We start from the raw sequence: 27176 nt of genomic DNA on the forward strand, positions 1-27176 counted from the left end.
GACAGAAACACTCTGAAACATACAACGCGGTCACACTTTCCTTCAGTGAGATTAATGTTGAGCTGTTTTCCAGGTTGAATGCAACTGTGAACAAACTTCTATGAAAGAAGTTGCCTTTGAAATATCAGCACTGAATTTCTGTGCAAGGAGGAACAGCCATTCCAAACTCACATCCTTCACAATGGCTGTTTTCTCCTGTGACTGAAATTCATTCTGCAATTTGAATTCTGAGTCAAAGTTCACAAGACATCGATAAAATTATTGATTAGGAAACTTCTAAAGCACACTGCAATAAGGCTCTGCTGGGAGTTGAATCCAGGATCTCCTGTTTATTAGACAAGTGCTGTAACCAACTAAGCTACAGAGCCAGATTGAAAGTGCTTGTGCAGTTGAAATCAGAGAATGGCACTATTTATTCTCAAATAAAAACAAGAAATGCTGCAACCACTTCGCAGGTCTGGCAGCATCGATGGAAAGAGAAGCAGAGTTAACGTTTTGGGTCAGTGACCCTTCTTCGGAACTTCCAAAGAAGGGTCATTGACACGAAACGTTAACTCTGCTTCTCTTTCCACAGATGCTGCCAGACCTGCTGAGTGGTTCCAGCATTTCTTGTTTTTATTTCAGATTTCCAGCATCCGCAGTATTTTGCTACTATTTATTCTCATCCCATTTCTCCACTGGTCACAACATATTTTAACTTTTCCCACTTACTGATACAGTCAATCATATTCTCTATTTTCCCCAGAACTGATAATGAATGTTTTGGAAGAAAATACATAATTCAATTTTTTTCAAAAGATTACAGAACACAATGTGAGTAATATTCCCCATTGCTTTCTCAGCACTGATGGCTTGTGAAGCGGGAGACAGCCAGAAGTCCCACTGAGCCGCACTGACCCTGAGCTGACAATGAAATGAGATAAAGTTCAATCTTTCACAGTGAGATGCTGCAGAGAGATAAGATTCCCGAATCAAAGTGAGACTTTCTCATACTGCTGTTGAATTTCATTGCAAACAGTCCTTGTACTCTCTGCTAATGAAGCCTAAAAAAATGGAGAAACAGAATGGCACTCAAACTCACAACCCTGAGATTAAAAGTCTCATGTTCGACTGACTGAACTATCACTTCTACTCGCTCGCTTATTGGATGGATGCAACTGTATGCTCCGACGCTGGGGCAGCTTTCAAATCCTGCCATGGATCCACATGGCAGAGTGAGTTACATGTTGTAGACTCAAGCAAAGGAAATCTGCTCACTTCCAAAACTGTCAGCGAGTTGAAGCTGATTACGATCAACATCATCAGAGGTTAGAACTACCTGGTGAATGAAAACACCCTGAAGAAGGATCCACAATTATTCAAACGCATCGGCAAAGTGAAAAACAAAAAATCGATGAGTTAATCCAAGACAAACAGCAGAAACACAGAGGAATTCCATTCCATACCAGAACCCAGTTGTGTTGTTTTTGAATCCAGCTCTCAGTTACTGCTTCACCTTCATGCACACACTTGGCAATCTGGACATTTAGTTCATTTCAATTTTGTCAACAGGCTCTTTGAATCCAGTTCTCTGGTCCTCAAACAGGCTCCGTGTGAAAGTCAACTCCGCTTTTTGTGAGGCTGCAACCAATCGATGACCTTCAACTAAAAACACAAATGAAGTGGGGGTCATGCAGGATTTGAAAACAGGACTTTTCACATGCTATCTAATCACACACCCAAAGTGAAAAGCATACCCCTAGACCAACAAGCCACTTACAAAGAACACTATTTTTAGCTCTCTTTAGAACTGTGCCATTAAGTATATATTGCCTCTCCCTATTTCTTCTGCCAAAATTCATCACCTCACAGTAGTCACTATTAAATTCCATCTGCCACCAGTCTGCCCATTCTGCTAGCCTATCACTGTCCTGTTGCAGGCAGGTCATTTCATCCTCACTGTTTACCAAACTTCCAGGTTTGGTGTTATCGGTATATTTTGAGATTATACACTATATTCCAAGATCCTAGTCATTTATATATAGCAGGAAAAGCAGTGGTTCTCGCAGTGACCATTGGAGAACACCCACTGTCGACTATCCTCCAGTCTGACAAAGAACCATTTACTCCGATTTGCTATTTTCTGTCCTTAAGGCAATTTTCTATCCAATTGGACAGGGAGTCTCCTATTCCATGAACCTCAATTTTGTTAACCGCCCTTTTATGTGGTACCTTCTCATCCATTCTTAATCCATCCATCCATCCTGTCTTAAAATCCATCATCTTCCTGTTTGTTCATCAAAAAATGCAGTTAGTCAAGCATGAACTCCCATTTAAAAATCCATTCTCACTCTCCTCAATTAACTCAAATCTCTCCAAGTGACTGTTGATTTTTTCCCCAATTATTGTTCCTAAAACCTTACTCACCACTGCTGTTAATCTAACTGGCCTGTAGTTACCTGGATTGTCCTTACACCCTTTGTTGAAATCGGAAGTCACATTTGCCACTGTTCAATCCTCTGGCACCTCCACAGTGCTTGTTGGGAGGCTGTTCCTGGTTTTTGACCCTGCAACAGTGAAGGAATGGCAGTATAGTGCCAAGTGAAGATGGTGTGTGACTTGGAGGGGAACTTGAAGGTGGTGATGTTCCCATGCGTCTGCTGCCTTTATCCTTCCAGGTGGTAGTGTTTGTGGGTTGGAAGGTGCTGTTGAAGGAGGCTTGGTAAGTTGCTGCAGTACATCTTGTAAATGTTACACACTGCTGCCACTCTGCACTGGTGCTAGCGGGAATGAATGTATAAGGTGGTGGATGAGGTGCCAATCAAGTGGGCTGCTTTGACCTGATGGTGTCAATCACTTGAGTGTTGTTGGAGCTGCACTCATCCAGGCATGAGTATTCCATCACATTCCTGACTTGTGCCTTGTAGATGGTGGGCAGGCTTTGGCGAGTTAAGAGTTGAGTTAGTTGCCGCAGAGTTCCCAGCCTCTGACTCGCTCTTGTAGTTGTAGCTGTAGTTGTAATTGCAATAGGCAACCGTCTGTCTCGGAAGGCGATGGGCTACACCCGGGGTGTACGTCACTTTTGTATTAAACATCATTTGTTGTGGCTGTAGAGGACGACTCGTGAGTGACAATCCCTTCTGTAGCTGGTACAGATGAATATCATTGGCCCGAGGTCGACTGATAATTTGTCCTTCCTCTGGGCTCTCTTTCCTTCCAACTGGTCATTTCTTTTGTCCTCTGATTTTCGCATGGTCTTCCTGAATGCCTTTCTCCAGGAATTCCAGTCAGCAGGAAGGACTTCCCATGCATCGACTCCAATCCCAGTCAGCTTGAGATCTCTCTTGCAGATGTCCATGTATCACAGACGTGGGTGACCTGTTGGTCTCGTGCTGATAGCAAGCTCACCATGGAGCATGTCTTTGGCAAGGCGACCATCATCCATTCAGCACACATGACCCAGTCAACAGAGTCACCGCTGACTCAAGAGGGAAAACATGCTGCAGATCCCTGCACGTTGGTGTACTTCCGCATTCGGCACTCTGTCCCGCCAGGAGATGCCCAATATCCATCTGAGGCAGTGGAGGTGGAAGCTGTTCTGCTGCTTTTCTTGAATTGCATAAGTTGTTGATGCTTCTCTACCAGAAAGGATGGTGCTGAGAACACAAGCCTGGTACACGCGGAGCTTTATATTTTCGATCAGTTTGCTGTCGGTTCACACTTGTCTTCTCAACTTTGACATGACAGCTGCAGCATTGACAATCCTGGTGCTGATTTCAGTATCAAGGGACAGATTGCTGGTGATTGTTGATCCAAGGTTTGTGAAGCTGTTGACAACCTCCAAAGTGAGGTTTTTTTATTTTTTCTTAATTTTTATTTCGAGATACAGCACTGAAACAGGCCATTCGGCCCACCGAGTCTGTGCCGACCAACAACCACCCATTTGTACTAACCCTGCAGTAATCCCATATTCCCTATCACCTACCTACACCAGGGGCAATTTGCAATGGCCAATTTACCTATCACCTGCAAGTCTTTGGCTGTGGGAAGAAACCGGAGCACCCGGGGAAAACCCCCGCAGACACAGGGAGAACTTGCAAACTCCACACAGGCAGTACCCTGAATCGAACCTGGGTCTCTGGAGATGTGAAGCTGCGGTGCTAACCACTGCGCCACTGTGCCAGGTTGTCGATGCTGATGGAAGGTGGAGTCTCTACGTCCTGGACCATAACTTTGATATTCCTGATGCTGATCATCAGTCCAAATTCCTTGCAGGCCAGGGAGAAGCGATCTACAAGATTCTGCAAGTGAACTTGATTTTGGGATGTTAGCACAGCGTCATCAGCAAAGAGCAACTCACAGACAAGGAATTTACCCACTTTGGTCATGGCGCGCTGTCTTGCCAAGTTGAACAGCTTGTCGTCAGCTCTGTTATGCAGGTGGACACCCCTATCTGAGTCACTGAAACTGTAAAATAGCAGCATGGAGAAGAATATGCCAATTATAAAGGATGTGAGCTGTGAGGAGGTTACGAGGAGGTTTCCAGGGGACTTGGAGTGGCGAAGTGAAATGGAAAGAACATGACAGATGGAAAATAATGTGAATAAATGCGAAGTTATCCACTTTGGTAGAATAAACAGAAAGATAGAATATTTCTTAAATGGTGAGAGCTTAAGAAGTGTTAATGTCCAAAGGGACCTGGGTGTCCTTGTTCATGAGACACTAAAAGCTCACATGCAGGTGCAGCGATCAATTAGGAAGGCAAATGGTATGTTGGCTTTCACACAAAGGATCTTGAGTACAGGAGTAAAGATGTCTTGCCGCAATTGTATAGAGCCTTGGTGAGAACGCGCTGGAGTATTGTGTCCAGTTTTGGCTTCCTTATCTAAGGAAGGATATACTTGCCATAGAGGGACTGCAGCAGAGGGTCACCAGATGAATCCCTGGGAAAGTGGGATAGTCTGATGAAGAAACTGGGCCTGTATTCCTTAAATTTCAAAGAGTTAGAGGTGATCTCATTGAAACTTGCAATATTCTTACAGGGTGTGACAGTGTGGATGTCGACAGGATGTTTGCCCTGGTTGGTGAGTCCAAAACCAGGAGACATAGTCTCATAATAAGGGATAGGACATTTAAAACTGAGATGGGTGGAATTTCTTCATTCAGAGGATGGTGAATCTTTGGAATTCTCCACCCCAGGGGTCTGTGGAAGTTCAATCATTGAGCATGTTCTAGACAGAAATTGATAGAAATCTTGATACTCATGACTTCAAGGGATATGGGGATAGCATGGGAAAGCAGTGTTGAGGTAGATGATCAGCCATGATCATTGAATGACAGAGCAGGCTGGACGGGCTGAATGGCCTCCTCCTATGTTCCGGAGAGAGTTGGCACCAGGACGCAACCTGCTTTATCCCACTGCTGATCGTGAAAGCGTCTGATGTTGCTCCATTGTAACTGATGGAACTGCGCATGTTTTCGTAGAAAGAAGCGATGAGGCTCAAGAGTTCAGGAGGGCAGCCTAGTTTCCATCGCAGTTTGAAGAGTCTTTCTTTGCTGACAATATCCAAGGCCTTGGTGATGTCTATAAAGACAATGTAGAGTGATCTGTACTGTTCACAGTACTTCTCCTGGAACTGCCGAAGTGAGAAAACCATGTCAACTGTCAATCTACCAGCTCTGAAGCTGCACTGAGACTCAGGATAGATGTGTGATGTCAGGGTCTGCAATCTGGTCAGAGCAATGCTAGCAAAGACCTGCCCCACAATACTTAGCAAGGAGATGCCTCGGTAATTGCTGCAGTCACTGCGATTCCCCCTTATTTTTGTCCAAGGTGACAATATTTGCATCACGTATGTTTTGAGGTGCAGATCTTTCCTTCCAACAGAGACACAGAAGTTCATGGAGATGATGCAGCAGAGCCGCTTTTCCACTTTAGATGATTCCACGTGGAATACCATCATTTCCCGGGGCTTTATCACTGGCAAGACGGTCAATGACGTTGTTGAGCTCTATTATAGTGGGGTCACTGTCCAACTCCTCCATGACAGGGAAGTCTGGAATGGCGCTGAGAGCTACTTCAATGACAATGTTCTCCGTTATGTAGAGTTCAAGGTAATGCTCCACTCACCTTTCCATCTGCTTGTTAGGTTCAGTGATGATCACCCCTGTCTTTGTCTTCAAAGGTGCTGATTTAGTTACTGCTGCTCCCATTGCTTTCTTAATTCCTTCATACATCCCTCTGGCATCCCCGGATTCAGCAGCAGATTGTATGCTGCTGCAGAGTTTTAACCAGTATTGATTGGTGCAGTGCTGAGCAGTTTTTTTAAATTTCCAAAATATACTTTATTCATAAAAAATCTGTAAAAAATACATTACCGAACAGTTTCAAACAGCACCAAGTCAAAAAATGCAATCAGCGCAAGGGAGATCAGTTTCCTTCAATACAATCATGAGTTGCCTCACAACCCTTCCATTTCATTTGTCATGCCATATACATTTTCACATTTTACAGCAAATGAAAATATTCCCGATACAGTTCGAGGGGTTTCCCATGGATCCTGCTCCTCAGTTCAGCTTGGTGGGGGGACCGTACACAGTTGTCTTTCCCCATTGAGCCTTTGCTGCGGCTGCCCCAAGCTTTAGTGCGTCCCTCAGCACGTAGTCCTGGACCGCGGAATGTGCCAGTCTGCAACATTCGGTCGTTGTCAACTCTTTGCTCTGGAAGACCAGCAAGTTTTGGGCAGACCAAAGGGCATCTTTCACCGAATTGATAGTCCTCCAGCAGCAGTTGATGGTTGTCTCAGTGTGCGTCCCTGGGAACAGCCATAGAGCACAGACTCCTGTGTTACCGAGCTGCTTGGGATGAACCTCGACAAAAACCACTGCATCGCTTCCACACCGGCTTTGCAAAGACACATTCCAGGTGGGCCGAGCAGTCTGCAGAGACTTGTTTCTGGCAGCTCTAAGAGCATCTAGATTTTGTTTGCTGGGGACTTGTTTGTAGTTCATGAGGGCTCTCATCTTAGTTGCAATCACTGACTCTATAATCCTCAAACCAGTCAGCATTCCTCCCATCTCTTTTCCCTTACACAGTGAGTGCATTGTTGTCTGAAAGAGCCTGATCGAGGATGTTGAGGAACTCCTGGGTCCTTTCTGGATCCGTGGTTTGGCAAGTGTTGATCCGAGAACGACCTTTCTTCATGGATGGGTGAAGCTTCCCTGGCTGAAGCCTGAGCTTGCTACATGCCAGGGAGTGGTCAGTGTCACAGACAGCGCTGTGATAGCTGCGTGTGATGAGGACACTGTTGAGGGTGGTACGTCTGGTGATGATAAGGTCTAGCTGGTGCCAGTGGCGTGATCTCGGATGGCTCCAGGGCACATTGTGACGCAGCTTGAACTGGAAGTAGCTGTTTGTGACACAGAGTCCATGGTGACAGCATAGCTCCAGAAACCTCTGTCCATTTTTGTTCATCTTCCCAATCCCCTGGTGCCGTATGCTCGTTGGCCAAGCTAGAGTCAGTACCCACACTTGCGTTGAAATCTCCCAGAAGATACAGTCCCTCGGTGCTGGGAATTCTACTGATGGCAGCGTCAAGTGTTTCATAGAATTGATCCTTGACATCTGGGGTGGAGGTGAGTGTCGGGACATAGATGCACATGAGATCAACTGGGCCCGCGCTTGTTGACAAGTGAAGAGTAAGACGTCTCTCTGAGCCAACTGTGGGTGGTTCACTCATCGCAAGTAGCGTGTATTTTACTGTGAAACCCACTCCATGCTCACGAGTGGCCTCTTGGGCTTTCCCCTGTCAGAAGAAGGTGCAGCGTTTCTCTTTGAGGGATCCACTTTGAACGAGTCTAGTTTCTTGCAGCACAGCAATGTCCACATTGAGCCTTTTGAGTTTTTTGTCCATCACAGCTGTCTTGTGTGTGTCATCAACCTGCAGAAGGTAGTCAGTAAGGCCAGGACACATGGTCCTCACATTCCAGCTTGTGATGCGAAGGACTGGTGTCTTCTTTGTTAAGTTTGTCTTGCCTGGTGCATAGATTATCGATCCACCTGTTGAGAGATATCTCTCTAAGCTCCAAGTACCCATTGAAGCAATTAGGTCGTGGCAGGACAGCAGTTAACTGAGTGGGTGGTCGCTATCCTATGAGACATGAAGATCTCTCCCACTGCCAGAAGTAACTCCTGGCGATCATACTCTACACCAATTGAGTGAGAGCTTACAATCGGTAACTGTTCATTCCCGTGTTGTGCTAATGTTTAAGCACAAAGCTGGAGTGTCCTCTCCAGGGCACAGGCCTGGGCAAATAGTATGGAGACCCTGAGTATCAGGACCCCCCTCTCAGCATTGCTAGTATTGTCCAAAGGAAAGGAAAAAAACAATCCTGTTTGGTACCAGCTCTGCTACAGGAGTTGCTGGAAAACTACCTGATAAGTAACAGGTAACCGCCTATGGGACTCCATTCCGGATTTACTGTCCAGGTTTACTCCCTAACCCTGCTTTTCTCTCAAGACACCCACAGGGAAGTGAGACTTTTTGCCCATAGATGGGGCTCTGTTTCTTGGCATCAGGATGGCACCACAAGCCAGTGGGCCTGCATGACATGCACAAGGATATCACACTCTGCCCCATCCCTGTGACAGCTCAGAGAGATAGCCTGATGATAATGCACACCACAGGAACATCACAAACAGCCCCCACCCTCGGACAGCTCATGGTCAGACACTGCACACACTGCAACAATAGTGACATTACTGTATTAGTTCCTCCATTCTGAAAAAACAAGCATTCATCCTACTTTATTCTTTTTGTCCCTCAGCCAATTTTGTGTCTATGCTGCCACTGCCCCTTTAATCCCATCTGCTCCAATTTTGTTAACAAGTCTATTTTATGGTACTATTTCAAACGCAATTTTGAAGTCCAGACACACACCATCAACCTCACCACCCTGGTCAACTCTCTGTGAAACTTCATCAAAGAAATTAATCAATTATTTCAGACACAATCTTCTGTTAACCAATCTGTACTGGCTGTCATTTATTCGGCCATGTTCTACCAAGTGACAGTTAATTTCCTCCTGGATATTTGTCTCTAAAAGTTTCCCCACCACCGACATTAGACTAACTGGTCTTTAGTTCCTGGGTTTATCTCTCTTTTTAAACAGGGCTGTAAAATTAGCAATCCTTGCAGACTTATCTTTTAGTTCTGGAAAGTCTATTGTGGACAATCTCTTTGGGCATGACTTTAACCAATTAAAGCAACAGGATATTTGATTAATATGTCCAGAACTTTTATTGAGAGTAAAATAGTGCTTAATAATTGAAAGTAAAATTATCTTTAACAAACTTGGGGAATATAATTTTACAGCTCTAGCAGGTGTGTGGACTGGTCGAGCTTGGTCTCAGAGTGTCACGGTCCTCTTTGTCCAGTCTAGATCCCTCGTCAGGTGGAGAACTTGGTTGATGATCTGAGCCTTTACCCCTGAGGTCTTCTAGTGTTCCTGCACACTGAAACCTTACAAGATCCCTACTTTTGACCCCTGGATGGCCATCACACCACCTTGCAAAATAATAATTGGTCCGAGCTGTTGCTAGGTACATTTAATTAGTTCTTAATGATGTCTTCCACTGACAGTCACCTGTCCTCAGAATCTCAGACATGAGTACAATGGAGTGGTTTCACACTGTCTCCCAATCTTATCTGAAACAAGTTTCCTATTCATTAAATCGAGACTCTTGAAGTCACGATGTACCAGACCATGAGTTTTATCAGGGGTCCTAGAAAGGTCCATTGTTTCTATACATTTAGCTGAAACTGCCCTTTCCCACACAGACACAGAAACTCAAAGTAATTAGATTGAACAAACTTTAAATGAAAACCCATTCTCTCTAAAATTATTATTGATTCATTAATTATAACTCAATCAGGGTTCAGTACCTTGACAATCCTCTGTTTCATGATGGGTAGCTACTCATTAATTATACAGGATATAAACATTAGGACTGAACACAAAATGGCTCCTTTGGTCATGTGTGAATTATAAAATGGCTTCCTTGACCTTATTAGTTATTACAATGGATACATTATAAAAATGGTCAAGTTAAACTGAGATCGAACTATGTAAGCTTACCTCCATCCTCCAGTCCTTTGGCATCATTCCCATATTCAAGGAGGATTGAAGATTGTGGATCAAGTCTCCGCTATTTCCACCCTTACTTCCCTCAGCAACCCAGGATGCAGCCCATCCAGACCGGGTGACTTTTCTACTGTGAGCACTGCTAACCTTGTAATTATCTCCTCTTAATCTATTTTCATCCCCTCCAATTTCTCCACAACCTCCTCCTTTACTGTGACATTTGCACAATCTGCTTGTTTTGTGATAGATGCAATGTACTTAATTAGTACCTCAGCCACGCCCTCTGCCTCCACAGAATCTCCTAATTGACCCACCCTTTCATTGACTGTCCATATGTTGGTAAAAGACTTCAGTGTTCGCAGTTATGTGACCCGCTAATCTTTTCTCACACACTCTCTTGCTGATCTAATTTCCCTTTTCTGCTGTCCTCTGTACTTTCTGTATTTTGCTTGTTTCTCCTGCATATGAATCCTCACATAATTTCTATATTAATGGTTTTCGAACTATTTTGTTGAAGGATTGAGTTTTGTAAATGTCTCCCCAGCTCCGCAAAGCCTGTCCACTATCTACAAGGCACAAGTTAGGAGTATGATGCAATACTCTCCACTTGCCTGGATAGGTGCAGCTCCAACAACACTTAAGAAGCTCGATGCCATCCAGGACAAAGCAGCCCACTTGATTGGCTCTCCATCACCGATGCACTGTGGTAGCAGTGTGCACCATCCACAAGATGCACTGCAGCAAGCCTCCTTCGACAGCACCTTCCAAACCCGTGACTTCTACTACCTAGAAGGACAAGGGCAGCAGATGCATGGGAACACCACCACCTGCAAGTTCCCCTCTAAGCCAGACAACATCCTGAATTGGAAATATATCACTGTTCCCTTACTGTTGCTGGGTCAAAATCCTGGAACTCCCTTCCTAACAGCACCACATCGACTGCAGTGGTTCAAGAAGGCAGCTCACCACCACCTTCTCGAGGGAATTAAGGATGGGCAATAAATGCAATAAATAAAAATAAAATCAACAAAAAATGACAATATCCTGTAATCCCCAAAAGTAGAAAATACATATGAAAATGAAAATATAATAAAGCACAGTCAGCATGGATTTTACAAAGAAAGACTTGATTAACTTTAACTTTGAAGAATCAACAGCAAGAGTAATACAGCAGATGTAGAAGAGTTTAAGTTAATAAAGCCTCATCCTTTGATGTGCTTAAACCAACAAATTGTGGGTTAACAAACAAGCACACTAACTGACAGAGCTGGGTGTTGTTCTTTCTAGATTACCCTAAAGCAGGGTGTTAATGAGTTAAATCTTCAGGTTGCTGCAACCAGAATAGCCATTGTCCACTATCAGTTTTACTGTTGCAGATAAAGGGTGGAACATTCATTGTGAATCTACAGAAACAGTCTGGTCCTGCACACTGCAGACACATCCACGTCAGCACCAACCAGCTCTCCGATAATTGATGCAGTTATTTGACTTTTCCGCATTAGCTCCATGGAATTACTTTTAAAAGATTTAAATTCTAAGAAGTTTTGTTAATATTCAGCCCTTGAGAAGAAATCATTCCCTGGCCACAGTGGAGAGAGCATTGAATATAAAAAGGTAGACTACCAGGTAACACAGAGAAAGCTGATCAGCTAATCTACAATTGCTTAGTTTTCTTACTTTTGCTCTTGCTATTCGGTTTTTCATCCTTTTCAGCTCCTGATTGTGGATATTGTTGTGATTAAATGTGAAAAGATGCACTGTGTCTCAGCCCCAGTATATTGGCTCTTTCTCTGGACAGTGCTGGATACACTCAGATACTGACAGCGTCTCTCCCTCCCTCAGCTTTCCAGCCCTGACGGTGCAGAAAGCGCTGTTCAAAGTTTCACATTCTGACTGTTTGCAGTTGATTAGTGAGATATTATTAACGTATCCTTCTGCAGCGCTGCCTCGGTTAATAACAGCAGATCTAAGTCACATTTCAGATACAGAAACAGACGCATCAATTATTCACTCTTTCCCACAGTGTGTGAGGCCGGGACAGGCAGCAACATTCCAGGCCCACGCTCTGCAATTACCCAGCACCAGCGGAAAGCAGTGAATACAGATTCAATCAGTGGGTTAATGTCCATTACAGGGATGCAAGATTCCACGGCCCAGGACAAACATCCCCATACACCGAGAACAAGCTCAGGAAAACCCGGGGGAGTTAATATCCCAATCACTGAGCATTCCAGCAACATTGAACAAGTTCCTGAACTGAGTGAACCTTTCAAAGTACACAAGTGATGACGAGGTCAAAAAGGTCTGAACAGTTGAGGTGACTGAGCGGTTTCAGCTTCTCTGTTCAGGTTGCAACTTTCACTGGAGGCATGTGTTTAAATCCCACTTCTGACAACTTGATTTTCAGTTACTTTGCAGAGATTCCTTGAAGGTTTGAGGTAGAGTAAATACTGAGGAACTGTTTCTAACTGCTGAACGGTCAATAACCGAAGGTTACAGATTTAAGGTGACTCACAAAACCAGAAGGAACTTGAGGAAAAATTCCTTTCGGTTAGGATTTCAGTTATGTGGATAGATTGGAGAAGCTGGGGTTGTTCTCCTCAGAGAGGAGATTTGATAGAGGTGTTCACAATCATGAGGGGTAGTGACAGACCCGATGGAGAGAAACTGTTGGCAGAAGGATTGAGACTCAGGTAAAAGATGTAGCTCAGTTGGTCACACTCACCTCGAAATCACAAGCTTCTGGGTTCAGATTTCACAGCTGACACTCCAGTGCAGCACTGAGGGTGTTGAAGGTGCTGCCTTTCAGGTGTGATAGTTTAGTTTAGAGATACAGCACTGAAACAGGCCCTTCGGCCTGTTACTTGTTGTCAGTGTATGTCTTTGTTACTTGGTGTAAGTGTGTGTCTTTGTTACTTGGTGTAAGTGTATGCCTTTGTTACTTGGTGTCAGTGTATGTCTTTGTTACGTGGTGTCAGTGTGTGTCTGTGTTACTGGGTATCAGTGTATGTCTTTGTGACTTGGTATCAATGCATGTCATTGTTACTTGGTGTCAGTGTATGTCTTTGTTGCTGGGTGTCAGTGTGTGTCTGTGTTACTGTGTATCAGTGGTTCTCTGTGTTACTGGGTGTCAGTGTGTGTTTGTTTGTATTACTGGCTGTCAGTGTGTGTCTGTGACACTAGGTGTCAGTATTTAGTTTAGTTTAGAGATACAGCACTGAAACAGGCCCTTCGGCCCACCGAGTCTGTGCCGACCATCAACCACCCATTTATACTAATCCTACACTAATCCCATATTCCTACCACATCCCCACCTGTCCCGATATTTTCCCGACCACCTCCCGAGACTAGGGGCAATGTCTAATGTCCAATTTACCTATCAACCTGCAACCGGCATGTGGGAGGAAACCGGAGCACCCGGAGAAAACCCACGCAGACACAGGGAGAACTTGCAAACTCCACACAGGCAGTCCCCAGAATTGAACCTGGGTCGCTGGAGCTGTGAGGCTGCGGTGCTAACCACTGCACCACTGTGCCACTAAACCAAGACCCGGTCTGCATGTTTGGGTGAATGTAAAAGATCCCATGCTGCAATTTCAAACAAGTGAAGAGCAATTATCCCTGGTGTTGTGATCAATATTTGCCCCTCAATCAGATCAGTTAGACATTATCACATTGTTGTTTGTGGGTATTAGCTGCTGCATTTCTGACATTGCAACAGTGATTGCACTTCAAAAGTATTTCATTGTCTACAAAGTGCTTTGATATGTCCAGTGGTCTTGAAAGGTGCTATATAAATGCAAGTCTTTTCTTTCTTTATCACATCACATCGCTGTGTAAAAAATGGTTCCTCATGTCACCTCTGGTTCTTCTGCCAATCACCTGATGTCTGTGTCCTCTTCTTACTGACCCTTTTACCACTGGAAACAGTTTCTCCTTATTTAAACTATTGAAAACCTTCATGATTGTGAACAAATGTGTCAAATCCCTTCTGAACTTTCTCTGCTGCAAGGAGAACAACCCCAGCTTGTCCAATCTCTCCACATAACTGACGTCCCACACCCTGCTACCATTGCGGTAAATCTCTTTTTTATTCTTTCATGGGATGTGGGCATTGCTGGCAAAGCCAGCATTTATTGCCCATCCCTAATTGCCATTGGGAAGGTGGTGCTGAGCTGCCTTTTTGAGCCGTTGTAATATGTGCTGTTAGGAAGGGAGTTCCAGGATGTTGATCCAGTGATAGTGAAGGAACCATGATATAGTTCCAAGTCAGGGTGGTGTGTAGCTTGGAGGGGAACTAGCAGATGGTGGTGTTGCCATTCATCCAATGTCCTTCTGGGTGGTCGAGGTGGTGGTCAATAAAGTGCTGATCAAGTGAGCTGCTTTGTCCTGGATGGTGTTGAGCTTCTTTGGTGTTGTTGGAGCTGCACTCATCCAGGCAAGTGAGGAGCCTTTCATCACACTCCTGACTTGTGCCTTGGAGATGGTGGACAGGAGGTGAGTGATTTACAGTGGAATTCCCAGCCTCTGACCTGCTCTTGAAGCTATAGTATTTATATGGCTGTTCCAATTCAGTTTCTGCTCATTGGTAACCCCCAGGATGTTGATAGTGAGGGATTCAGCAATGATAATGCCATTGAATGTCAAGGGGAGATAGTTAGATTCTCTCTTGTTGGAGATGATAATTTTAAGAATTGATAGGAAGCTGCTTCATGGTTGGTGGAACAAACGCCCGCCCTTGGGGTGGAGCCAACAGCTGCATCCGTCCAATAACAGACAGAGTAGAAGTACTGTATCAGGCCTTGTTAGCTCAGTTGGTAGAGCATGAGACTTTTAATCTCAGGGTCTTGGATTTGAGACCCATGTTGTGTGGTTGTTCTTCCCTTTTTCAGACTTCGTCAGCAGAGAGTTCAAGGAGTGTGTCTGGTCCATTTCCCACACATCTGCCCTCCACTCTTCCCCTCCCTCCCAGAAACGCCACAGGTTTCCCCTTGTCCTTACTTTCCACCCCACCTGTCTCCACATCCAAAGGATTATCCTCCGCCATTTCCACCACCTCCAGCGTGATGCCACCACCAAATGCATCTTCCCCTCACCTGTCAGCATTCTGAAAGGATCGTTCCCTCCGCAACACTCTGGTCCACTCCTCCATTATCCCCAATACCTCTTCCCACGGCACCTTCCAATTCAATCGCAGGATGTGTAATAAGTTCCCTTTTACCTCCTCTGTCCTCACTATCCAAGGCCCCAAACACCCCTTTCAGGTGAAGCAGTGATTTACTTGTACTTCTTTCAATTTAGCGGACTGTATTTTCTGTTCACAATGCGGTCTTCTCTAAATTGGGGAGACCAAACGCAGATTTGCTGACCGCTTTGTAGAACACCTCCACTCAGTCCGAAATCATGGCCCTGAGCTTCTGGTTGCTTGCCATTTCAACATTCCCCCCTGCGCTCATGTCAACATTTCTGTCTTTGGCCTGCTCCAGTGTTCCAGTGAACATCAACGCAAGCTCGAGGAACAGCACCTGATCTTTCGATTCGGCACTCTGCAGCCTTGTGGACTGAACCTTGAGTTCAATAACTTCAGAACATGACTGGTGTCAGGCAAATCCCCCCACCCCACCTGCCAAGACTGAGGCACACATGAATTTTGCCACATGAACATTAAAACTTAAAATTGCCATCGCCTGACTGGAAATAAATTTGCATAGTAACAAACAGTATTGAAACAAAGGGTCGCAGTCTTTTGCTTCCCCAATACACAGCAGAAGTGGTCAGACCAGTTTTAGTCACATGACTAATTGGCTGTTGGTTTTTTGAACTTGACACAGATTTGAACTCAGAACACCGTGTGCTCCCGAATGGGGCAGACCCTCTCCAGTCCTGCCTGCCTCCATCTCTTTCCCACAGAACTGAACCTTGTGAAAACATGTGAATCTCAAATAGACAAAAATCTCCAACATGTACAAAGTTTAAGTCGAATACTGGGCCCCACGAAATGCAAGAATTACCTTCAAAAGTGCTATACCGTGAGCTCGAAGCACAGGAACAAGATATTGCCTCAAACTGTTCCACTTTATCTTTTATTTTTTCTGTCCCTAGCTGCATCTGTAAATCACGTGTGCATGCTAGCATGGGTGCATTGTATATCTGTCGGCATGAACCGTATTAAAGTTTAAGCAAGTTTAATAAGTTTCACTTTTCTTCTTTAAACCAAAGAAAGCCTGTTTATGTTCATTTCTTTGCATTATAATTGGAAAGCTGTGAACAAGGATTCACAAAAGGGGGAGCACAAAACACAGTGTTTAAAACCATGTGCCTGTTTTTCATGTAGTTGGAGCTGCTCATTATTCTGCTATTAACACTCTCTCTTGACAAATGCCTTGTCTTTGACCACAAGCATTAACGGACTCTTTGCCTTTGTCCCAGGACAACTTTGTTATTTAATCTTTCCTGCCCTCTGCCCCATCATACACCTTCCCCTTTGTTCTCTCCCACACGCCCCTCTCCTTCACTTGTTTAAAACCGAATTCTTTTCTAACCTTTGCCAGTTCTGATGAAATGTCACAGACTTGAAACTTTAACTCTGTTTCTCTCTCCACAGATGCTGCCAGACCTGCTGAGTATTTCCAGCACCTTTGTTTTTATTTCAGATTTCCAGCATATGCAGTATTTTGCTTTTACTATATCAGAAAGTCTCTCCTTGATTCAGGACTCTTCCGTCTCTCCAGCGTCTCACTGCTAAAGATTGAACTTTATCTCATTTCACTCACAACTCGGGGTCAGTGCAGCTCAGTGGGACTCCTGGCTGTCTCCCGCTTCACAATCCATCAGTGCTGAGAAAACAATGGGAAATATCACTCATGTTGTGTTCTGTAAATTTTGACAAACACTTCAATGTGAACATTGTCTTCCAAAGCAATGAGCGAAGGCTGGTTTTGGTGTGTGGCTGAAATAGTTCAGCTGGATTTGCATAGTATTAAAAAGCACAGTTCTTGGTTCAATCCCTGGTTTTGGCACTTTCAACCTCTCCTGTCTTTTTCTTTGACTCCAATTGTCAAGCTGCATGATTTACTCTGAAATTAGCACCAGAGAACCAAGGCACCAGCGAGCATGAGGAGCTGAAATTAGCATAGATCAAAACCACTTAATATTTCTGACTGAAGATGGTTGCAAATGATTCAGTTTTGCCTTTTGCACTGACGTGCTCGGCTCCACCATCATTGAGGATGGGCATGTTTTTGGAGCCTCCTCATCTTGTTAGTTATTAAATTATCCACCACCATTCACGACTGGATGTGGCAGGACTGTGGAGCTGTGATCTGATCCTGAGGGAGATATCCGTGCGTGGAGTGGCGGGATGTATGGACAGTGATCTTGAAGAGGGTGTCCGAGCCTGGAGTGGAAGCTTTCCGTGGAGGTGCAGGAGTAGGCCATTCAACCCCAGTGTTTTATAAAGGTTTAGTATAAGTTATTTGCTTTTACTCTATGTCTCTAGTAACAAAGCCAAGTGTCCTGTTTGCTTTTAGCAACATTTTCAAACCTTCTAAGATTGGTGCTCATTGTCTCATTCTTCCTCCCAAACCTTATCACTTTACACTTCTCTGTGGAAAATGTTATCTGCCATGTGAAAGCCCATTTTTGCAGTTTTTTAATCTTCTCCTGAAGTGTGTTACTGTCACTGGCATAAGACGAAATTCCCCAGCATTCTTTGATGCTATCTCCATGGAAAGAGCAATCTTACACGCGAGCTGAAATGTAGGATTTTGCGTGTTTAGTATCTTTGCTCATCCACCAATATAAGCACAAATCTGTCTCATAATGCACGGTCTAAGAATATGCCAAAGTTGCAATGTAGTAATAAATTCTTCAGTGCCACAATGTACTCACCAACTGTTTCACTACTTTTCTGCTTTCTGGTTCCAAATCTCTCGCTTTCTGCGATCTCTAGTGGCTTCGGGTTGAAATGTTCCTCCAACTTGGTGATGATTGTTTTGAATTCACATCTTTTGCCTTGATGGGAGCAGGAAGATTTGTTGGCATGTCATACACTTCCAGGATAAATTCCATTCGCAAAATTACTTTCTTGCCCTCAAGAATTGCCTTATTCTGAGTCTCGACTTCTTCACTTTGACCTTCAAGTTCCAAAAAGTTATTAACTCTGAAAAACATGTCCATTCTTTCAATATATGAACTGAATGGGTCTCGCGCCCTCTCATATGTTCCTCGCCTTCCAATGTATCCCTTGGGTGCAGCCATATTGCCCCAAATAATCACTTTCAATCAGATGCACACTAAGACCATGTGGTAAAGGCCTGCTCAATTATGAAATTGAAACCCAACCCGGCCCGACCTGACCACATCCAACGTGAACTCAACCCGGGCCCGAGTCCTTTGATTTTTTTTCCGCACCCGACCCGACCCGACCCGACCCGACCCGACCCGACCCGACCCGACTACCATAATAAAGTTAATTATATCAAACATACCTTGTCCAAATGTTGTGATCCTCCATTCCGAAAGCTGGCTATTCCTGCGGAATCATGCAGAAGTTCCCTCCCTGAGCAAGGCAGCACTGTGTCCGCCTCCAGCCTGACCCATCACGAACCCGAATGCCGGACATGGAAGAGAGACCCGACCCGAACCTGACATGTCATCGGGTCTGGTCGGAGTCGGGTCGGGTAGCCATGCTTTACCCGAGGGCATCTCATTCAACTGAGGAGACAGTCTGTAGTACAGGCTTCACACAAACCACCCAAAATCTCCTCCATCCGAGCAGGTAGGTCACCAGGAGCTGGCTGTTCTTGTTCACTGCAGTCCCTGCTGCTGTTAGCTGCCTATATTTACAGACTTTTATCTCATCCTCATCACCATTTTCTCCAATATATTCAGGGGGCATCAGCAGAGAAAATGGAGACCAAATGTGACAAGTGCAAGGAAATGTTTATTTGCAATATTACATCATAAACATAATATACAAAAACATTACATGTGTGAATCATGTCCTGATCAAGATGTATCTGAATAAATGGATCCCCAAGCACTGTAACCTTTCAATGTTCAGTGGACGAGTGTGAGGGCCAGATGTGTGTGATTCCCACAGTAATGTGTTTGTTCAAAGTTCAGGAAAAGATGGAGATAAGAATAATTTACAGGGAAATCTTTGAAGCATATCTCCATGTCTCTCACTCACAAAGATCTGCAAACTTATGGATTCAGAAAGAACCCAGAGACAGATAGTCCTGCAATAACCTGTAACTCCAGCAAAGGATGTGTTTGAGGTTTTGCCCTGTTGCTTAGTTGGTTAAAGCCTCCGTCTAATAAACAGAAAAACCTAACTTCAAACCCCAACAAAGCCTTACTGCAGTAAAGAAACGGAAAGTTATGATTGAAAGATTACTCTGTCAATCATTCACATCTCTGTCTTCCCCTGAACTTCGAGTTTAAATTTGTTTGTGAAGTTGAGGGACACGTTAAGACAGCACAGTCTTTGTCTTTGTGAAAGAAGTGATTCGGGAATGGCTGTTTGAAACTGTCCCTCCTTGCGCAGAAATTCAGTGCAAATACTCAAATGTTTTGTTGCAACATCTTTGGGTCCATTGTTATTTTGTTCGTCCATGTTCTTTCCTGCTTTTTCTTTGCTTTTGACCGCTGCTCCCAAACGCCTGTCAAAACACAACTTGTCAGAAGTGGGATTGGAACCCACGCCTCCAGTGGAAACTGTCACCTGAACGCAGCGCCTTAAACCGCTCGGCCATCCTGACTGCCTGCTCTGGACAGTTAATGCGAAGGAAATTATTCATTCTTTGTGGAAGTATTTGTGAGATTGTGGAAATGTCTGGAAGAGGAAAGACCGGCAGGAAAGCTCGGCCCAAGGCCAAGTCTCGCTCCTCCCGGGCTGGACTGCAGTTCCGGGTGGGCCGTGTTCACAGGCTCCTGAGAAAGGGTAACTATGCTGAGCGTGTGGGTGCCGGAGCCCCGGTCTATCTGGCTGCTGTGCTCGAGTATCTGACCGCTGAAATCCTCGAGCTGGCCGGGAACGTGGCCCTGGAGAACAAGAAGACCTGGATCATTCCCAGACACCTGCAGCTGGCCGTCCGCAACGACGAGGAGCTCAACAAGCTGCTGGGAGGGGTGATCATCGCTCAGGGCGGGGTGCTGCCTAATATCCAGGCCGTGCTGCTGCCCAAGAAAACCAGCGCTCAGAGCTCCCAGAAAAAGTAAAGCGGCCAAAATGTCATCTGACAAACCAAAGGCTCTTTTCAGAGCCACCCACAGTCTCTGTGAAAAGACTGGTTACTGTCAGGAGGGAGTCAGTGATGGAGTTATTGTAACAGTGGATTGACCTGTTTCACATCTGTCCAGGTGTGTTTTCAGTTCCCTCTCTGGATTTCGCTCTGTTTCTCTGCTCACACATCTCCCCCTCTGGTTAAGTGAAGAACTGAAGTACAGGGTGTAGAATCAACAATTTGATAAATTTCGCTGCCTTCGATTTGATAAATCCCGAGATTATCCCGGTACATTAACGGGAACTGGTTCGGAGCTGATGAATGCATTTAATAATGGAAGTGTCCGGGTTAATTCTCTGTTTTTCATTTAGACAGTTTGAATTGTGTTTCTTTTTCTCTCCGGTGATCTGAGCACCGCTTCTCAATGAGAATCTGCTCCCAGAACAGAGTAAATGCAGGAAGGAAGAGGCCATTCTCGGGCTGTGTGTTTCTCTCCTAACCTGATCTGTTCAGATCGCACTGTTCCCAGAGGACGGAATCAGTGAGAGTTGTGCACACACAGGATCTGAGTCCACTGCAGCGCTTTAATATGTGCCTTCCCCCCGGCCCTCCCTATTCTCCGGACACAGAGCTGTCTGGTCCCCCCGGCGGCGGGGTAGAGTCGGGGATTCTCTCCCCGCAGTGTCAGGGTCTGCAGCCCCGGGGAACTGGCTGTTCTAGTCAGAGTGACCGAGCTGCCTTACATATCCTGTGTACTGATCTCCAATGGATTCAAATATTGGTGAACTCATTGGGTAATGTTTGTAAATAACCATCATGTGAACGGACCCGGCTCCATTAATGCCTTCCAAATAAAACTGGGATCCATTTCTTTTCCCCAAATGCCAGCTAACGGATCCCAGGAGCGGGGTTGAGATTGTGCAGAGCAGCAATGAGTCTCCGGTAATGCTGCTTTCTAAATTCCAGATCAGCTCTCAGTCCGACAGGCCTTTCAGGAAAGTGATGTGACAAAACAGAAACCATGTGACCGCCCCTCCAATCTAATGGGTTTGATGATGAACAGAGATGGCAGCTCTTCCCTTTGCTGATTTGGTGGCTCTGAAAAGAGCCCTTGTTACACTTGTTACTGAAGCTGGGTTTTCGGTGCGTTCCCCGCGGATGCGGCGGGCCAGCTGCATGTCTTTGGCCATAATGGAGCGTGATCATTCTGGTGAATCTGCTCATTTTCCGGCAGAAGCACCAGTCGCTGTTTGAACTGTTTAAATTCAGGGGTGTATTAGCAGCCAGAAAGTGAAGGGCAGTTCATTGCTCCCTGCAGCATTATCCACCTCTTTCAGGAGAAAAGATCAGAAACCGCTCGTTTCTGTCAGTCCCCGAGAAGCCTGTGAGAAGCGGTTAGTCGCTAATGTGTTCCTTTTCCAGAGAGGAAGCTGATATTTGTCCCGTTTAAAATTGCTGCACCGGACCTTCCTCCCGCTGCTTACAGTTAACAGATTGACAAATGAAAACGATTCCTGAAATCGCGTCAGGATTTTATGATGGTAAATACAGTAAAACAGAACATAAAATGAGAGGTTTTAAAATTGTTGCCTGAAAATTGAAATTTTCCATCACTTCAATTCCTTCCTGCTCTGGAATTGCCGGGCTTTTTCCAATTGGAAAATCTAAGCCAATGAGAACTTCTATTTACTTATATGTGGTTCTCCAATTGGTTAAGAATTGGATTGAGAAGCGGGTGACCAATCAGAGACAGAGTCAAACTGCGGGGATTCCAGGCCCCCAGTAACTGAGCTGAAACTGTTCAGATTGACAAACCCTGGCAGCAGCTTCACACATTGGACACTTCACACTGAGTCATTCAAGGGCTGGTGTGAGAGAAGCTTCAGATCCTGTCATTACTCTCTGACTCATTATTCATCTCGAACCAAACAATTAGTAAATGTGAAGCAGTGAAGAGACTTTTCACTCTCACTGCAGAATGTGTCATCTGGGGAAATAAGGAACTATTATATTCGGAGAGTCCAGGTACATTCCTCCCTGAACAAATCCATTCCTAACATTCCCGATCACAGCCTATCCCAGCTCCTGTTGTCACCCGACTCCAGCTGAATTGGAGAAACTCATGTGTTGGGGTTTGAGTTGTGAGGTGGGGTTTCTCCGCCAGTGTTACCGTCTTACAAACTCTCCCCCTGAATTTGTGAACTGAGACTACACCGAACACATCTCCAGTTAGAGTGAGGGCCGGACATCCCTCTGTTTTATGACAGAGAGTGGGGAAAGGGCTGGGTGGAGGGGAGTCACCAGGGATCCTGGGTGTACTCCAAATCATTTCCATGTGGAATCTGCAGGCGGGGCCGGGACAGGGATCATTTGATCAGGGGATCAGCTCTTTCCTGAGAGATGTGGGTTCCTCTGAGAAGAGCCTTTGTGTTCAGATGTTTACAAGTTTCCCGCGCTCTTTCACTTCTTTCCAGACCCTGCTTTCTGATCCTTCGCTGCTTTCGGCTTGACCTTGCTCTTCCATGTCTGCACTTTCTTCAGCGCCTTTCCGCCCGCCACACTCTTGCCTTTTTTGACCTTCTTCGCTGGAGACTTTTTCTGAAGCGTTGCTTTCTTCACCGCCTTATTTGGCTTTGCCACCGCCTTGCTGCTCGTTTTCTTGGCTATTACTTTCTTTGTTGTCACTTTCTTGTCTGCTGGTTCATTCACGAAAGATTTCTTGTCTGCTGGTTTGTTCACTGAAGATTTCTTGTCTGCTGGTTTCTTCACCTTCTTTCCCACTTTTCCCTGGGTTTTCCTTCTTGCTGATTTTGAAGGAGCCGGAGGCTCCCTGTCCCTTGCTCTGCACCAGGGAGCCTTTGTCCACTTTCCTCTTGATACTTTGCTTGATCTGGGTCTTGAGCTTCTCCTGAGCGGTGGCAGACCTGCAAGGAATCAACTACCAGCTAGCGTATAAAGCGAGACCAAGGCTCAGGGCCTTCAGTTACCTGGAGGGGAGTCGGAGATGCAGCGGATCCTGTGAGGAACCACAATCCAGGAAGGATGAGAAGGTCATTGTCAGGGGACAGAGGAGATTAAGTTAAAGATTTACCAGTTTATAAGCAAGCGCAGAGCCAAGGAACGGTGCTGGGGCAGATCAAATAATAGGAAGCTGTGATCAGTTGGAAGGCAAGAGTGATTAAATGACAGAAGAGATGATGGTGCAATGCAAAAGTCAGGGACAGAATAAGTAACGTTTTGTAAGCGCAGATACAAGAAGTGGGGTTTGAACCCACGCAGACACATGTCGATTGGATTTTAAGTCCAACGCCTTAACCACTCGGCTATCCTGGAACATTAAGCCATCGCTTAAAATGAAATTTAATGTGATCCGGGTGCCATCTGGCCTTTTAAAATACAAAGTTATGACTCCTCTCCCATGCTGAATTGGACCCTTCATTATTTATGAGCCTCAATCGGATCACCCCTCAGTCTATGTTTCTCTAAGGTGTAGGGTCCCAACTCTTTTAGTCTAACTTGATAACCAAGATGTCTTATACTGGGAATTCGTCGAATGTCTCTCCTCTGTACCCTTTCCAAAGCCTCAATATCACCCATCATGTGAGGAGACCAAGACTGGATGCAATATTCCAAGTGAGTCGTGACCAATGTTTCATAAAAGTACAAATTCGGGACATCTCAGATACTGAAGGAGTCCGTGTCCAGAAGCAGCAAGACCTGGACAACATTCAGGCTTGGGCTGCTAAGTGGCAAGTAACATTCACACCACATAAGTAACAGGCAATGACCATCTCCAACAAGAGAGAATGTAATCATCTCCCTTTGACGATCAACAGCATTACCATCGCTGACTCCCCCCACCATCAACATCCTGGGGGTTACCATTGACAAAAGGTTAACTGGACAATTCATATACATACTCTGGCAACAAGAGTAAATCAGATAGTGGGAATTCTGTGATGAGTAACTCAGCTCAAGGCACGTGGTGAAATGCTCATTAGGAGAGCTGGAGAAATGGACTGGTCAGGTGGGCAGAAAAGTGGCAAATGGAATTCAACTTGGAGAAGTGTGAGGTGATGCCTTTGGTGAGGTCAAACACAGCAAAGGAATACACAATTAATGGGTGAATGCTGAGAGGTGTAGACGAAGTGAGGGACCTTGAAGTGAATGTCCACAAATCCCTGAAAGTAGCAGGACAGGTTGATAAGTTGGTTAAGAAGGCTTTTGGAATCCTTTCCTTTATTAACCGATGTATAGAATATAAGAGCAGGGAGGTTATGCTGGAACTGTATAAATCATTAGTTAGGCCACAACTTGAGTTCTGTGTGCAGTTCTGGTCACCTCATTCCAGAAAGGATGTAATTGCACTAGAGAGGTTACAGAGGAGATTTACGAGGATGTTGCCAGGACTGGAAAAATGCAGCTATGAGGAAAGATTGGATAGACTGGGGTTGTTCTCCTTGGAATAGAAGAGGCTGAGGGGAGATTTGATTGAAATGTACAAAATTGTGAGGGGTCTGGATAGAATGGATGGGAAGAGTCTATTTACCTTAGTAGGGAGGTCAGTGACTAGGGGGCATAGATTTAAAGTGATGTGTTGAACAATTAAAGGGGAGATGAGGAAAGGTTTTTTCACCCAGAGGGCTGTGGGAGTCTGGAACTCACTGCCTGTAAGGGTAGCTGAGGCAGAAACCCTCAACTCATTTAAAAAGACTCTGGATGTGCACCTCAAGTACCTGAACCTGCAGGGCTACGGTCCAAATGCTGGACAATGGGATTCAGCTGGGTGGCTCGTTTTTTGGCCTGCCTGTGCTGTAAACTTTCTATGTTCTATGATTCTATGCAGACACAATGGGCCGAATGGCCACCTTCTGCACTGTAATAATTTTGTGATTTTTGACTCTCCAAAACTTGTCAACCGTCCGCAAGGCACAAACCAGGATGAGTGCAGCACCAACAATACTCTAGAAACTCGACACTGTTCAGGACAAAGCAGCCCCCTTGATTGTCACCCCATTAACCACCTTAAACATTCACTCCCTTCACCACTGACGCACAGTGGCAGTAGTGTGTTCCATCTACCAGATGCACTGCTGCAACTCACCAAGGCTCCACAGACAGCACCTTCCAAACCGAAGACCTCCACCACCTTGAAGAACAAGGGCTGCAGATGCATGGAAACACCACCATGTGCAAGCTCCCCTCCAAGTCACACACCATCTGATCTGCAAATATATCGCTGTTCATTCACTGATGCTGGGTCAAAATCCTGGATCTCCCTTCCGAACAGCACTGTGGGTGTACCTACACCACATGGAGTGCAGCATTTCGAGAAGGGAGCTCACCGCCACATTGTCAAGGACAATTAGGGATGGGTAACAAATTCTGGACTTGCCAGTGTCGCTCACATCCCATGAAATAATATGCCTCATTTTATACTCAATTGTCCTCTGAATGCAGCCCAACCCTCTATTTGCTCCAACTATCACTTCACAGCATTGCTGCTGTACCTTTAGAGATCTGTGCACTAGAACATCCAGATCTCTGCTCAAAATTATTTTCTTTTTTCCACCTACTTTAATGTTTTTCCCTGAAGGGTGTATGAATGTTGAGCATTCGCCCTGTCCACATGAATAACACTGCACTTACCCAAATTAAACATCATTTACCAGTCATGAACCCAATCTCCCAACACATTAAGATCAGCCTGAAACAGCCGAGCATCGTCGACAGTCTAAACACTCGCACAGATCTTCAAATCATCTGTAAATTTACAGATGGTGCCCCCTACACCTACATCCAGATCATTAATAAAAATAGTAAAGAGCAACAGACCCAACACCGATCCCTGTGGGACACCACTGGTAACTGGTCTCCTAACAGATCCAGATCCATCTGTAACTACTTTCTGCCTCCGTCTGCCAGTCCAATCCAGATCAATATATTACCACTGATACCAGGGACTTTAATCTTATAGAGAAGCCTCTTGTGTGGAACCTTATCAAAATCTTTTGGCTGAGATCTGCTAATTGAACACAGGCCGTGGATGAGCCTAGGCCTGTCCTGCTTTGTGTGTGGGTCTCAGGACCACACAAGGTGAGATCAGCTCACTGAGCACAGGCCCATCCTACTCTATATGGTGCTCAGTACCTCACCAAATGAGAATAACTAACACACCACAGGCTATGGAGCCTCGGCCCATCCTTCCCTGATTGCGGTTCAGTGCCAACCAGGTCAGATCAGCCAATTCAGCACAGGCCGGAGATGGAAGCTGGACCTTTCCTGCTCTGGGGTCTCCGTACCATACCAGGTGCGATGAAGTAAAATACCACAGGCCGGGGATGGAGCCTGAGATTTCCCTGTTCTGTGTGGGGCTCTGTACAACAACACGTGAGAAGAACTATCATCCCTCAGGCTGAGGAAGGAGCCTGGGTCCATTCTGTTCAGTGTGGCTCCTACCACACTGAGTGGGATCAGTTAACTCAACACAGGCCATGAATACAACCAGGCCCTTTCCTGCTCCGTGTGGCTCAGTAACAACCCGTAAGATGAACTTTTTTCAAAAGACTTCAGTGTATTTATCTCTATCCAACACTCTGAGGCAGCTTTCTGTGTTTATAAAGAGTGTAATTTATTGACTGGTCTCTTGGATCTTGGATCAAACAGGGTAACAGACAGAGGTCTGTGTGCAGAGGGTTTGGGGGTGAGCTCTGATTCCTAACCCTTTCTGGACTGTGTGGAATAAAGAATGAATGAGAGAGAGAGAATGTGGGAGAAGGGATGATGGAAGAATTTGTCCGTGAACCTGATTAAAAGTGGCTCAAA

General features: G+C 45.2%; 2 non-coding genes across 2 annotated transcripts; both read right to left on the minus strand.

Moving 5' to 3' along the window:
- Positions 1-294: 294 nt before the first annotated feature.
- trnai-aau (transfer RNA isoleucine (anticodon AAU)) lies at positions 295-368 on the minus strand. Its single transcript has one exon. It is a non-coding gene; the product is annotated as a tRNA-Ile (tRNA).
- A 23232-nt stretch (positions 369-23600) lies between these two features.
- Positions 23601-23684, minus strand: trnal-uaa (transfer RNA leucine (anticodon UAA)). The gene has a single exon. It is a non-coding gene; the product is annotated as a tRNA-Leu (tRNA).
- Between the last annotated feature and the right edge of the window lie 3492 nt (positions 23685-27176).

This window comes from Heterodontus francisci, chromosome 50 (assembly GCF_036365525.1).
Source record: "Heterodontus francisci isolate sHetFra1 chromosome 50, sHetFra1.hap1, whole genome shotgun sequence".
In the NCBI taxonomy this organism is placed as follows: domain Eukaryota; kingdom Metazoa; phylum Chordata; class Chondrichthyes; order Heterodontiformes; family Heterodontidae; genus Heterodontus; species Heterodontus francisci.